The following is a 16,469-nucleotide window of genomic DNA, read 5'->3' on the forward strand; positions in this document are numbered from 1 at the left end:
TATAAATATATATGAAAGTAAAAAATTAATAAAAATTATTCAATTCCTCTGTTAGGACACATCAGTCTTTAAGTTGCCACCATGTTCCCATTGATGTCTGCAGCATGGTCTTCTTAAAAATAGATACTCTACTGTTTAGTTTCATAAGGTAGACAAAGAAACTTACAAACATCTCTTCTCAGTTGACTTTAACTACTGTTACTTCTCATTTTGGGTCTGGCACAGCATCAGTGTGCCCCTTTGCTTATTGGATTGTTCCAATGCAAATACACTAGGAACCCTTCACAGATCAGACGCTTTCTCTCCCTGAATTCCAAGGAATAGAATAACAGCACCTGCCTTGAAACTTGAGCCTCCTTGCTTCCTATTTCTTTTCCAATATCTTCCAAGCAAGTAAAATGAACCCATAGTCCCTATTTGCTGAAGCAGAAAGATAGGAAAGTCGAAGTGATCCTTATGTCTTTGTGGACAGGCAATCCCTCACCATGACAACTGCCCTCTCAACTCCCTTTCTTTTTTCTCTTTGCTAGCAACAGCACAGATAATATGACTAGACTACTGCCTGAGAAAAGGGAAGTAACAAGGGAATTTCTAGTCAAGAAAACTGAAATATATGAAGATTTTCTACAGTTACTTTCATATTTCCCTTGAAGTCCATAAAGAAGAAAATTTTTTCCACTCCCTTAGAAAAATCATGAGATTAATCGTCCCTTCTTTATAAACTACACATTTGTTGGGAGTCCAAAAGATGTCCTGAACTTTATCTAAGATAATAGGTAGTGAATTGTTGGAGGCCAATATCTGCCTGCCTCACTATTTACAAGTATTTCTGAATGCTTTTGGTGGTGGTGCTTTCAGAATATAACATGACCTTAACATAATCTTATTTGTGCCTTGCCCTGGTTATCTTTGGTGTACTTAAATAGGTACACTGCTATCCGACCTGAGGATTGACTTTTTTTCAAGATTACTTGTCAATCCAGAAAGAACAATGAAACACACACCTAAGTACCATACAGTAGAGCATCTCATAATTAAGTTTGTCAATCTCTTTAATGGTTGATATAAAACTTCCTATAGATTCATGATCCATTAATAATTAGATTCAGATTTTTCAAAGTACTGAAAACATGGATCTAACACAGTTGTAAATAGGATGATTTCTTATATATATTGTCTTACAACACGTGGTCTACACATGACATTAATGAACTTGTAATAAGCAGATTGTGGGAAGCAGTTACCACTGTTCCCAAAGGAATAAGATGGGAAATGGAAAAAGTTGAATCCCTTTTTTAGGCAGCACAACAGAGAGGATGAGCCCCACATAGGTGCTGCTCTTTTTCCCTTTACCTTATTAGGCTGTTGGCCTTGAGAAGCCAAACATTTATTCATAACTGTGGTTGGTATTGCCATCAGGTTGTTAAATGTGCATCATGGAGTTTTTATTTTGACCCCTTACAGGGCAGAAATATTGGCTCCCTCATGTTGTATCTCTGACTACTAATGGTTTGCGAAATAGTTACAGAGTGAAGGCAGGAAACTTCCAGGTTTTCATCAGTCTGATATCTACGAGCATTGTTTGTTTCTCTTTGTTGATGGTTCACCTTAACTACTTCATTGGTTCTAGAATCAACTGTAAGAGCCACCCCTTGTCAGGTCTTGAGAGTTTTTCCAGAGAGAAGACCTGATGGGGGAAGACCCCTGGAGGAGGGGTACCTTTCCTTGGTGACCCTGGTACAAATAAACTAGAAGAAACAGACATAATGCTTGCTACCTTTCATTTGCTTCCTGCTAGAATCTGCCTCTCTGTATCCGTGCTGCTGTCATCTGATAGGAAACAGTTTCACCCTGTTCCAAGAAGAATGAGGAAGAAATACACTTCAGGAATCTTTTAGACTTTCAACAGCAGAGTTGGAATTATAGATATACAGGGAATATTTATTATATTAGTTGTAGAAGATATTTCATTGATATGTCTATTTTAAAACAAACAATTTTACATATAAACTATGTATCTATTTTATGCCAATTATACTTTAGTGAAGCTGATGAACTTATAATGTGTAATTTATTAGTAAATTTTACTTTTATAATGTGTTTATATCTTTATTCCTTACAAGTCAGACCCACTATTGCAATGGTGTGACAAATGTCATGGTAGTATACAACTATTTTCTGACTGAATTTAAGTCTTGATCCACATGATGAGGACCATGCCTGGCAGCAATCCTGGGACCAGGAACTGGTATAGACCCAGAGGGAGAACCTACTGTACTACTGTTCAGCTCGATGGGCACGGTACTAAACATATTTCTAATCATGTACTGTTATCTTCAAATATTAGCACACCTCTCCCTCTCATAAGAGAATCTTGTTTTGGGGATAGGTAGTAACTGTATAGAGACCTCCTACTGGTCAAAGTGAGGACATTAAAGTGCTGCAGATTTTCACACCTAAATGGTATATCTCTATTACCTCTATCATGCCTTTATCACATCCTACCTTCCCAGCTCAGGGATTATTATGTAAGAGAGGCAGAAAGAGAGGAAAAGACAGAGGTGGTAGATGACTATAAGAAAAAATATTCTCCTGACACAACAGAGTAGTTACACATATGAACTCAGCCATTTCAAGGTAATGCACAAGATTTGTATAAACCCAAGCCAGACCAAACTCCATCATATAAAATGAAAGAAGGCATGGACATCTACCCCTAGCCAAAGTGCTATTGACAATTGATAGCAGCTGGGGAAAAAATATCAGTTTTCTTTAAGGATGTGGCCCTTAAGTGGTAAAATAAAATAGATACCACATATCAAATAGTATAAGAGTATAAGGGCAGTACAATTTTATTTTATTTTTGAGATGATGCATAGTTTGAAGAGTAGTGAAAGAACAATCGATCTGGGAAGAGTTGGAATAGGTAGTGGATTGGATATTGTCAAACTACATGAGCCAAGTTCTTAAAGAACTAATTAACAAAACAATGTCTCAGATATAAAGTGGTAAGTGAAGACTTTCATGGGACATGCCCTTGGGCTAGTGTCCAGATATAAGTGAGTATATACCATTTGACTCTTTCTGCTTCTGGGTTAACTCACTCATTATGATCATTTCTAGTTCAATCCATTTGTCCACAAATTTTGGGAATTCCATGTTTTTAAAAGCTAGTAATACTCCGTAGTGTAACTGAATAATGTTATAAAAGTTGGTAGGCAGATATGTTAAGGTTAAGGGAACATTTTGAAAACATATTTAATTCTTTAACTTTTTAAATATTCCACTTAGAAAATGTGTTTTCTGAATGAATTGATTTTATTTCTTATTTTTTTTAAAGTGAAAGACAAGAAAAGAAGTAAAACAAAAAACTTGCTAGAAAAGACTTAGCTTGGTGCTAAAGGAAGATCTATGGTGTTTTTCTGGAGTTTGTTTGTGTTGTTGCTTTTTGTTTTGTTTTTTATTTTCTAATAGTGTATTTACTTATTCATAAAAAAACAATGTTTCATTGTGATATTTTCATTTACTTCACCTTGTTCTCAATCCTATGACTCACATTTCCTCTCATCTTGTTCCTTAACTGGCTCCATTCTCCTTTCACATTTTTAACAATATCAATTTCATGGAGAAAGCTATCAACTTACCATAGAGAGTAGGACAAACACTGTCTAAGACAGAAATAAGCATCTCCCTTTACTGTATAATGGGGTAGCTTTTTCTTGTCATCATTGCTAATCACCAATTAAAATAAATTATTATTTGGTTTTTGGTAGTATTCATTCTGAAGCAAAACCATCACACCTGAGTCCTCCTTTAAACATTCTAACAGGCAAGGTCTACCAGCAGCCAGCAGGCTTACAAAACCTGCTATGAACATGGTTGAGCAAAGTTTCTTGTTGTGTGCTGGAGCATCTTCTGGGTATATTCCAAGGAGTGGAATAGCTGGGTCTTGAGGAAGCCCTATTCCCATTTTTCTGAGATAGCACCAGATAGATTTCCAAAGTGGCTGTACTAGTTTGCATTCCCACCAGCAATGAAGGAGTGTTCCTCTCTCCCCACATCCTCGCCAGCATGTGGTGTCACTTGAATTTTTGATCTTAGCCATTCTGATGGGTGTAAGATGGAATCTCAGAGTTATTTTGATTTGCATTTCCCTGATGACTAAGGAGGTTGAGCATTTCTTTAAGTGTTTCTCAGCCATTTGATATTCCTCTGTTGAGAATTCTCTGTTTAGTTCCAAGTCCCATTTCTCAATTGGGTTATTTGGTTTGGTGGTGTTTAATTTCTTGAGTTCTTTATATATTTTGGATATTAGACCTTTGTCAGATGTAATGATTTTAAATCAGGAACTCATCTGCTGAATCTCAGACATCTACACATATCGATAAGTAAGTTTTCCTTTAAACTGTCAGTACTTTAGTTCATGGTGAATTGGAACAGAAGGCAACAAAATAGTTCAGCACTGGTTTACAAGGTACATTTAAACATCTTTGTGAAGGCTGATTGATAGATCTTATGTACTTTTCATATTCATAGTTTAATACATTGGGCACAAAAGGAGAAGGCTTGCTTTGTTTGTCTATAAGAGAGGATAAATACAAAGTAGCCAATAGTTGTTTGGAAAAAACACAACCTTACAAAGAGGGGCACATGAAGATGTCTAGGATACAGTTGAGCCTCAGATCCCTTTCATGTATCTAGGCTCCTCTTATCTGTTCATTCTGTACCTTGTAAAAGACATGAAAAATTACTGAGTTAAGTAGAGATTCTTTATTCTTCTGTTGAGAGAAGTATAGGTTGTTTCCATATCTTAGTTAGGGTTTCTACTGATGCAGGGAAATCACTATGAACAAAAACCAATTGGGAAAGAAACAGTTTACATTTCTAGAACACAGCCCGTCATTGGAGGAAGACAGGGTAGGAATTCTAACAGGGAGGGAACCTGTAGGCAAGAACTGAAACAGAGGCTATGGATTGGTGCTGCTTACTGGATTACTTCTCATGCTTTCTCAGCCTACTTACTTATAAAACCCATGACCACAAACCTGGAGATGGCACCAACCACAATAGGCTGGGCCCTCCTCCGTTGATAAGTAATTTAAAAAATGCCTTACAGCTGGATCTCATGGAGGCATTTCCTCCTTCTTGGATGACCCTAGCTGGTGTCAAGTCGAAACACAAAACCAGTCCGTACATTTCAATTGTTGAGATTATGAATGGAATATCAACAAACGTAGTTGAGCAAGTGTCCTTGTGGTAGGCTGATGCATCATTTGGGTATATTATCAAGAGTGGTTATAGCTGGATCTTTGGTTGAGGAACATCTAAGTTGTTTCTGAATTCTCGTTATTATAAGCAAAGCTGCTGTGAACCGAGTTGAGCAAATGCCGTTCTTTTTTTTTTTTTATTTTATTTTTTATTTTTTTTATTTTTTATTTTTTGTATTTTTTTTATTTTTTTTTATTAATTTATTCTTGTTACATCTCAATGTTTATCCCATCCCTTGTATCCTCCCATTCCTCCCCCCCCCATTTTCCCATTATTCCCCTCCCCTATGACTGTTCTTGAGGGGGATTACGTCCCCCTATATATTCTCATAGGGTATCAAGTCTCTTCTTGGCTACTTGCTGTCCTTCCTCTGAGTGCCACAAGGTCTCCCCCTCCAGGGGACATGGTCAAATGTGAGGCACCAGAGTACGTGAGAAAGTCGTATCACACTCTCCACTCAACTGTGGAGAATATTCTGACCATTGGCTAGATCTGGGAAGGGGTTTAAAGTTTACCTCCTGTATTGTCCTTGGCTGGTGCCTTAGTTTGAGCGGGACCCCTGGGCCCAAATCTGCCTATCATATTGTTCTACTTGTAGATTTCTTATATGGTGGAAAATCCTTCTTGTATAAGCCCAGGAGTAGCATAGCTGGGTCTTGAGGTAGGGCTTTTCCAAGTTTTTTTTTTTTTTTTTTTTTTTTTTTTTTGAGAAAGTGCCAGAGTGTTTTCCAAAGTGGTTGTACAAGTTTGCACTCCCACCAGCAATGGAGGTGTGTTCCCTAATCACAACATCCCAGTCAGCCAGCATCTGCTGTCACTTGAGTTTTAGATTTTTTTGTCATTCTGACCTATGTAAGATGAACTCTTAGAGTTGCTTTAATTGGCATTTCCCTGATGACTAAGTGTTTAAGTGTTTCTCGGCCAGTACAATGCCATTCAATATTCTACCACTAGAATTCTGTTTATCTCTGTATACCTCTTTCAATTGGGTTTATTGGTTTATTGGTATTTAATTTCTTTTTTTAAACTAATTTATTCTTGTTACATCTCAATGGTTATCCCATCCCTTGTGTCTTCCCATTCTTCCCTCCCTCCCATTTTCCCCTTATTCCCCTCCCCTATGACTGTTCCTGAGGGGGATTTCCTCCCCCTGTATATGCTCATAGGGTTAATTTCTTGATCGCTACATTAACTTGGGGTATTAGCCCTTTGTTGCATGTAGGGTTGTTGAAGATCTTTTCCTGGTCTGTAGGTAGTAGTTTTGTTCTGTTGATGGTATCCCTTGCCTTACTAAAGCTTTTCCATTTCTTGAGGTTCCATTAATTAATTACTTATCTTAGAGCCTGAACTAATGGTATTTTGTTCAGAATTTTGAGTGCTGTGACAGTGAATTCAAGGCTCTTCGTTACTTTTTTTGTGCAACAGATTTAATATGTCTGGTTTTTTTGAGGCGGTCTTTAATCCACTTGGACTTTAGTTTTGTGCAGGGTGATGAATAAGGGTCTATCTGTATTTTTTTTTACACATAGGTGTGTGGGTTTATTTCTGGGCCTTTGATTCCATTCCATTGATTCACCTCTCTTTTTCTTGTCCTTGATTTCAGTGAAATTGATTTAAGTTCCACTCCATTTAGTTTGATGCTGGCTATAGGCTTGATGTATATTGCCTTTGCTGTGTTTAAATATGTGTCTTGTATCCCTGATCTCTCCGAGACTTTTACCATGAACAAGTGTTGGATTTTGTCAAATGCTTTTTTAGCAACTAAAGAGATGGTGATGTTAGCATCAAAAGAGATGGTCACATGGGTTTTGTTGTTGTTTTTAATTGTTGTTTATTTGTTTTACTTTCAGTTTCTTTATATGGTAGATTTCACTGATAGATTTATGTATATTGAACCACCACGCATGTCTGGGATGAATCCTACTTGGTCAAAGTAGATGATATTTTTGATGTGTTCTTGGGTTCAGTTTGCAAAAATTTTAATGATAATTTTTGCATCGTTGTCATTAGGGAAATTGGTCTAAAATTATTTTTCATTGTTGCATCTTTTTGTGGTTTAGGTATCAAGGTGGCTATGGCCTCATAGAATGCAATTGGTAATGTTCCTTCCATTTCTCTTTTGTGGAATAGTTTGAACAAAATTCATATTAGCTCTTCTTTAAAGGTCTAGTTGAACTCTTCAGTGAATACATCTGGATCAGAATTTGTTTTTGTCGGGAGACTTTTGATGACTGCCTCTATTTCCTTCAGAGACAGGTCTATTTAATTTGTATGTGATCTTGACTCAAGGCTGGTAAGTGGATTCTATCAAGAAAATTGGTCATTTATTTCAGATTTTTATATTTTGTCGCATATGGGCTTTTGAAATAAGACCTAATGATTTTTTGGATTTCCTTAGTGTATGCCATTATATCTACCTTTTTATTTCTGATTTTGTTAATTGGAATAATCTCTCTCTGCCTTTTACTTAATTTGGATAAGGGTTTGTTTATCTTGCTTTTCTCAAAGAACCAAAGCTTGGTTTTGTTGATGTTTTGAATTGTTTTCTTTGTTTCTAATTTACTGATTTCAGCCCTGAATTTGATGATTTCCTGTCATCTACTCCTGTTTGATTTTTCTTTTTAGTTCTAGAGCTTTCAGATCTGCTGTTAAGCTGCTAGTACAGACTCTACTTTCTTTATAAAGACAGTGCTGTGAAGTTTCCTCTCAGCACTGTTTTCTTCTGTTCCGTAAGTTTCAGTATTTTGTGCCTTCATTTTCATTGTACTGTAGAAATTCCTAACAAAATTAGTTCCTGACCCAGAAGTCATTGATTAGGGAGTTGTTCAGTGTCCATGAGTTTGTATACTTTCTGTTGTTTCTGTTGTTATTGCAAGGGATTATTTTGATCTTCTTGTATTCGTTGAGATTTGCTTTTGACCAAGTATATGGTAATTATGGAGAATGTTCTGTGAGGTGCTAAGAAGAATGTATATTCTTTTGTGTTTGGGTGAAATTTTCTGTGGGTATCTGTTAGGTCTATTTGATTCATGGCATCTATTAGTTTCATTATTTCTCCATTTAGATTCTGTCTCTACAATCTGTCCATTGGTGAGGGTGTCATGTTTAAGTTGCCCATGAGTAATGTGTGTGGTTTGATGTGTGATTTAAGCTTTAGTAATGTTTCTTTTACAAATGTGGTTGTCCTTGCATTTGGGGCATAGATGTTCAGAGGTAAGATGTCATCTTGGAGTATTTTTCCTTTGATGAGTATGAATTATCCTCCATTTCTTTTGATTAGTTTTGGTTGGAAGTTTATTTTGTTAGATACTAGAATGGCTACTCCAGCTTGCTTCTTGGGTTCATTTGCTTAGAATACCATTTTACAGCCCTTTACTCTGAGGTAATGTCTATCATTATACTGAGGTGACTTTCTTTTATGCAGCAGAATGATGGGTCCTGTTTTCACATGCATTCTGTTAGCCTGTGTCTTTTTATTGGGGAGTTGAGGCCATTGATGTTGAAAGATATTAACGACCAATAGTTGTGAGTTCCTTTTTTTTTTTTTTATGGTGGTGGTAGTGGTGGTGGAGTGTGTGTGTGTGTGTGTGTGTGTGTGTGTGTGTGTGTCTGTGAGTGTGTGTGTGTTTCCTTTCTTTTGGTTTTGCAGATGTAGGATTATGTATTTCCTTTGTTTTCCTTGGTGTAGTAAGCCTCCTTAAGATGGAGTTCTCCTTCTTGTATCTTCTGTAGGGCTAGATTTGTGGCTAGGTGCTGGTGAAATGTGGTCTTGTCATAGAATATCTTGTTTTCTCCATATGGTAATTGAAAGTTTTGCTGGGTACAGTAGTCTGGGTTGGCATCTGTGGTCTATTAGTGTCTGTATGACATCTATCTAGGCTCTTCTGGCTTTCATAGTCTTTGTTGAGAAGTCAGGTATAATTCTGACAGGTAAGTGAGCAAGGAGCAAGGAGTGAGACAGACAGCAAGAAAGACAGACAGAGACAGATATCCAGATAGAAAAATTCTCCTGGGCTTTAAGACCTTCAGATTGTACAGCATATGTCTGAGTCTCCGAGTGTTTCTTTTTTTTCCCCTTCCATTCCTCAGCCTCTCCTCAACAACTGGCTCCTTTAGTTAGTTGTTCAACCAATGTTTGGTTTCCCTTAACCATCCATTCACTGCCTGCTCAATTCTGCCTACCACTGAGCTACCTCTCTTCTCTCCTATTTTTTGTTCCTGGACCTGGTCTTGGGAAGTGGCAATTCACAAAGAGGAAGCAACAATAAGAAGAAATTATATATACTTATGGCAAAGATCAGACTTGCCCCAAGGAACTCCACACCTTGTAATGATCAGAAGTAATGTAAAGACAATATTGCCCCTTTTCTGACCTTGACTGTACTCAGTGAACTCTATTGTTTGCTCTCTATCCCCCAAACCCTTCTCTCTCTGGGTTTTCAAGAAAGGGTTTCTCTATGTAGCCTTGGATGTCCTGGACTCACTTCATAGATCAGGCTGGCCTTGACCTCGCAGAGATCTGCCTGCCTCTGCCTCCCAAAGTACTGGGATTACAGGAGTGAACTACATCTTCCCTGCCTTTTTTTCTGTCTTATCTTGTGCTGGAAGGTTGAAAGGGAAGAAGAGAAATGGTGGAGAAGTGTGGAAGAAAGGAGGGCCCACAAAGTATCAAAATATGTTTACAGACATCCTTGTCTTCTGGCCCTTACAATCTTTCTTCCACCTCTTCTTTGATGTCCCCTCAGCTTTGGCTGTAGGAGTTATATTATAGGTGTGTCGATTTTTGCTGAGCATCCAATGGTCAGATGTTTTGATGGTCTCTATTTCCTGAAAAGAGAAACTTCTTTGATGATGTATAAGAGAGGTTTCACTATAGATATTTTTCACTCCTAGCTTAGAGTTTTTCATGGGTGCTTTAATTTTAATGAAAATTATTCATTATGGCTCACAATTCCAGGTTACAGTCTGATATTGCAGAGAACCCACAGCAGTAGGGCTGTAAGATAGCTAACACACTGGATCCATAGTTAAGAAGCAAACACTAAATATTGTATCCCCATGCCTTAGTTTAACATCACTGATTCTTAGCCTTGCACTAGAAAATAAACTTAATCCTTGAACTGGACAAGAAGTAAATGGAAATTTTATATTTTACTTTGGTGGTACCAGTAGGAGGACAAAACGTGGTATAATAGAAACGTTTGAGAGAATGTCATTTGGAAAGAAAACAAGACAAGCTTAGGCATAAAAAAACCATAGATACCAAACACTGAAGAGCAATGATGCAATAAACTATGTGTAGGCAGGGAAAAGTTTCAATAGGAAGTTTACAGAAATGTTTTTCTTTCATGCTTCATGAAGTGTTAGCTTGATATAAAGATATCAAGTCTGCGCTATATAGATTTGCTCAAAGTGTAACTCTCTATTGCTGTCACTATAGTGCATTGTTAAGAATTGATAAAGTCTTAAATCTTTTCTTCCAAATCATGAGGGTAAATAATTCTACTGTTAAAATTCTGCTGTTGTTTCCAAAATATATCCTCTCTATAAAGTAGTTTTATTTGTTTGTAGTCTGACGACACTTTTTATTTGCTTCTTGAAGAATAAGTGTGGAAGCTTTTAACAAATATTTTTACGATGACTAAGAATTAAACCTATGTATAAGACACTGAAAGCAGATCAAAGCTGTAGCAGATTGGATATTCTCTTAACTTGCTAGATATTGTATGAAATCAATGAGCATTGTTTGAATAATGACACTATTTTGGACTAAACTGTGTACCCTTCAAATTTAAGAAAAAACATAAATTGAAGAGTAACTTATATTTAAATAACCACAATAAACAGTATCTGACATAATTTTATGAGAACATAGGATTGTGCATGATTTGTATGTTTAACGCTGATTCTACTTTTGTAATATCATCATCACTAGAGGAAATTAAACAATATATTTTATGTATGTATTTTAAGATTAACTAATTTTATGTTTCATTTCCTCTCGCATTATTTCTCAAAAAAAAAAAAAAGAAGAAGAATAAGTTATAATGGGGTTAGGTGTGTGCCATCAATACATTCTCAAACTATTAACTGTAAATACTTTGAGGGTTTTCTATTATAATGAACTTGGAAGTGAATTCTTGTCTTATTACAAGGTAATGACCGCCCTCTAGTGGTTGCTGGATCTTTGTAACTACCAAGAACACAATTTCATTTTCAGTTCATTCAACATTGTAAACTAAAAAGAAAAAAAATATTTCAGAAATAATACGCTAATGCACAAATGCTAGAATAAAAATGCATATACTCTCTGAAATACATCTAAAAATATCTCCACTACAGTACTAACATTTTCTTAATATCACTTAATTGAATGCTTAAGTTACAATTGAAAATGCTAAGCTTTACTTTTTGTATCACTTGTCAACACACTGTAATAATATCAAGAGTAGTTACTGCAAGAAGTTGTTTATCTACATTGGCCTAAGCTAGGTCTAATGGACTGAACACATGTTGATGTGATTAAATATATTTTATACTTTATTTTGTTTTTTTTTTAATTTTTTAAAAAATTTTTATTAATTTATTCTTGTTACATCTCAATGTTTATCCCATCCCTTGTATCCTCCCATTCTTCCCCTCCCCATTTTCCCATTATTCCCCTCCCCTATGACTGTTCCTGAGGGGGATTACCTCCCCCTGTATATGCTCATAGGGTATCAAGTCTCTTCTTGGCAACCTGCTGTCCTTCCTCTGAGTACCACCAGATCTCCCCCTTTAAATCAACAGATTTGATCTTTAAATTGCTCATCAAAAATTCATGAATTGTAATGTGTAGATAATTTTGTAAGTGGATATAATTAATTTGAAAATGTTAGTTCAGCCTAGATGTGATGGCTTGCTCCTATACTCCCATCAGGATAATTACAAATTTGAAGTCAACAGTGGTCTGCTATAAATAAAATAATATAAATTCTCAAACTACATTAATATTAATTTATATTAGTTTATTTTGTAGAACCTATGTTAACATAAATAACCTTTACTATGGAGGACATGTAAATTTGAGCTTGAATTTAAATTTTTATTCTTGTAAATTTATTTAAAATTTTTATTATATCATAATTTATTCACATTACATCCTGATTTTAATCCCCTCACTCCCATTTTCTTATTCCCATTCTCCCTCCCTCTTTAACCCTATACCTATTCCCCTCCACTAGACCTCTCACAGATGGGGTCCTCCTTCCCACCATCTCACCACAGCTTATCAGGTGTCATCTGGACAGTGCATCCACTCCCTCTGTTTTCCCACAGGGCCTCTCCACCAAGGGACAGTAATTGAATCACAGACACCAGAGTTCTTGTTAAGGGCAGTTCTCTGCTCTTCCCTGCTTTCCCCACTTGAAGAATTAGCTGTCCATCAGCTACTTCTGAACAGGGGTCTGGGTTCTCTGTTTGCAATCTCCTTGATTAGTCTCTCAGTTTTTAGGGATTCCCTTGATTCCAGACCCACCAGTCTTGATACCCTCTTTGTGGACATCCTGACACCACACCCCTTCCCGAACTTCCATCCCCCAACTCTTATATATAACTCACGGCACTTCACCCAGACTCCAGCTGGGAGACCCCGTATCTCTCTTGATATTCCTCAGGGTGGAGTATCTCAGAGGACATCTATGTTGAGATAATATCTATTTATAAGCGAGTATATAGCATTTGTATCTTTCTGAGTCTAGGTTACTTTACTCAGGATGGCCTTTTATAGTTCCATCTATTTGTCTGAAAATTTCAAGATTTCTCTGTTTTTGATAGCTGATTAGTAATGCATTGTGTAAATGTAAGACAATTTCTTTATCAATTCTTTGGTCGAGGGACATCTAGGTTGTTTCCACATTATGGCCTTATGAATAAGGCTTCTACGAACATAATTGAGCAAATGTCCTTATTATATGGTGAAGCATCTTTCAAGTATATGCCAAGGAGTAGTATAGCCAGTTCTTGAGGTAGTACTATTCCCAATATTCTGAGACAGCACTAGATTGATTTCTAAGGTGATTGTACAAATTTGTACTACTACAAGCAATGGAGGAATGTTCCTTTTTCTCCACATCCTTGCCGGCATGTGCTGTCACTTGAGATTTTGACCTTAGCTATTCATATAGTGTAAGATAGAATCTCAAAGTCGTTTTAATTTGCATTTCCCAGATGACTAAGGATGTTGAGCATTTCTTTAAGTGTTTCTCAGCCATTTGACATTCTTCTGTTGAGAATTTTCTGTTTCATTCTGTACCCCATTTTGAAATTGGGCTATTTTTATATTTTGGATATTAGCTCTTTGTTGGATTCTTTCCCCATCTGTATGCTATCATTTTGTTCCATTTACAGAGTCCTTTGCCTTACAGAAGCTTTTCAGTTTCATGAGGTCCCATTTATTAACTGTTGACCTTAGAGCATAGAGTCCTTTGCCTTACAGAAGCCTTTCAGTTTCATGAGGTCCCATTTATTAACTGTTGACCTTAGAGCATGAGCTATTGGTGTTTTGTTCAGGAAGTTGTCTCCTGTGCCAGTGAGTTCAAGGCTCTTTCTCACATTTTCTTAAAAAAGATTTAGTGTGTCTGTTTTTATGTTGAGGTCTTTAATCCATTTGGACTTTCGTTTTGTGAAGGTGATAAATTTGAACTTATTTCCATTTTTTCTACATGTAGACATCAAGTTAGACCTGCACCATTTGTTGAAGATGCAATATTTTTCCTGTTGTATGGTTTGGCTTCTCTGTCAAAAAATCAAGTGTCCATAGGTGGGTGGGTTTATTTCCATTTTTAAATTCAATTCTATTAATCAACCATGCTATTTCTATGCCAGTGCTATGCCGGTTTTATTACTGTTGCTCTCTAATACAGCTTGTAATCCAGGATGGAGATTCCTCTGGAAGATCTTTTATTTTACATGATTGTATTGCTATTCTGGATTTTTGTTTTTCCATATGAAGTTGATAATTGATCTTTCAATGTCTGTAAAGAATTGTGTAGGTATTTTGATGGGAATTGCATTGACTCTGTAGATTTCTTTTGGTAATATGGCCATTTTTAATATATTGATTCTGATCCATGAGCGTGGGAGATCATTACATCTTCTGATATCTTCTTCAATTCCTTTCTTCAGTGACTTGAAGGTTTTCGCATACAAGTCTGTTACTTACTCAGTGAGAGTTACTCCAAGATACTTTATATTTCTTGTGGCTATTGGAAAGGCTGTAGTTTTGCTACTTCTTTCTCATCCTGTTTGTCATTGGTATAAAGGAGGACTGCAGATTTTTCTATGTTGGTTCTGTATCCAACCACTGTGCTGAGGGCATTTATCAGTTGTAGAAGTTCCTTGGTAGAATCTTTGGGGTGTCTTTTGGGGAGTGTACACTATTTTGGGGGTATGCTATCATATCATCCACAAACTCACTTGTTTCTTTCCAGTTTGTATCCACTTGATCTCCATTAGTTGTCTAATTGTTCTAGATAGAACCTCTAGTACGATATTGAAGAGATACAGAGAGTGGTCAGCCTTGTCTTATCTCTGATTTCAGTAGAATTGCTTTAATTTTCTCTCCATTTAGTTTGATGTTGGCTATAGGCTTGCTGTATATCGCCTTTACTATGTTTAGGTATGTGCCTCTCTCCAAGACTTTTACCATGAATGGATGTTAGCTTTTATCAACGCTTTTTCAGCACCTAAAGAGATAATCATTTTTTTTCCCTTCAGGTTGTTTATGTGATGGATTATATTGATGTATTTCCATATATTAAACCACACATGCATGTCTGCAATGATGCTTACTTGGTCGTGGTGAGTGATATTTTTGATGTGTTCTTGAATTCAATTTGCAAGGTTTTTTTTGTTTGTTTTCGTTTTTTGTTGTTGTTTTTGTTTGTTTGTTTGTTTGTTTTTTGCAATGTGTCAAAAAGCTTTATTCCCTATATAGCTCATGCTTTCTGGCCAGCTGCCTTTGGAGCAGGTACTTTCTGGGCTGGGGCCTTTTGACCCTCCTGACCTTTGGCAGGAGGAGCTGCCTTTTGGCCTGCAGCCTTCTGGCCAGGGGCCTTCTGGGCTGCAGCCTTCTTGCCTGGTCCTGTTGCCTTCTTGGCTGGGACTTTAGCTTTAGCAGCAGCTGCTGCTGCAGCAGCCGCTGCAATGGCAGCCTTAGCAACAGGTGCTTTCTTGGGAGAAGCTTTCAGGATAGCGGCTCTTTGAAGTTTCTTGACTTCAGTCTTAATTATTCTGTTTCTCATTTTCTTTGCCTTCATAGCTTTGAAACGATCAAAATCTGTCATCTTGGCTTTCCTTTCTCTGGCATCAATCTTTGTGGCCCATCTTGTGGCTGCCCATTTCGTACTGATATCTGCCTTCTCCCAAGCTTTTCGGACATACTTTTGCCGGGCACTGTGGGAGAACTTGAGGATGAAGTCAGTGAGCTGCGTGCATTAAAAGGCATGGCTTGTCTCCTCACCCGAGTGCAGGGTCCATCCACCAGAGCCCTGTTCTGATCAATAACATCTACTATCGCAACCAGCTTTCCAGCATGAGGCCCAAACACCATGTCTGCGGCGTTTAGCGAGAAGCAATTTGCAAGTATTTTATTGAGAATGTTTGGATCAATGTTCATAAGAGAAATTAGTCTCTCCAAGATCTTTCTCTTAAACTTATTGCCTTAGTGTTGATCCCATTTACAACAGGAATTCCCTGGGAGCCTATAGTATTATATGTAGAGGAGGAGATAAACTAATGGCAGATTGTCACAGTTCTCTCCATTCCTCCAAGTCCAACCCCTTAGTAACATCTCCACGTTTGTAGCAGATCAACTATTGTGGCATTTCTTCACTCTCTCCCTCAATTCCAAGGACACTAAGCAGATCCTGGGTGGACACTCTTCCTTCCTTCATTTTTTGAACTTCCTCAGCTCCTCTCTCCTAGACTACTTCCATTCCGAAGTCTTACTATTCAATACCTGTAACCCCCAGTGTTCACATTCATCAGTATCCCAGAAGAAATTCCTATCTGGCAGCACACAGCTATAGCACTCTTCTAAGAGATGGAGAAACCAAAGAACATGCAACAAAGACAAGACCAGATATCAGCACCTAGAATTACAATCTCTCCAAGGTGAGATGCTTCCACACCAGCATAAAAATCTTTCAATACATCCAGGA

At 37.2% G+C, this 16,469-nt stretch overlaps 1 pseudogene; it reads right to left on the minus strand.

Annotated features, from left to right (window-relative positions):
• Positions 1–15,213: 15,213 nt before the first annotated feature.
• On the minus strand, positions 15,214–15,859 carry LOC127206877 (60S ribosomal protein L14-like; annotated as a pseudogene).
• Positions 15,860–16,469: the final 610 nt, after the last annotated feature.

This window comes from Acomys russatus, chromosome 2, assembly GCF_903995435.1.
Source record: "Acomys russatus chromosome 2, mAcoRus1.1, whole genome shotgun sequence".
Taxonomy (NCBI): Eukaryota; Metazoa; Chordata; class Mammalia; order Rodentia; family Muridae; genus Acomys; species Acomys russatus.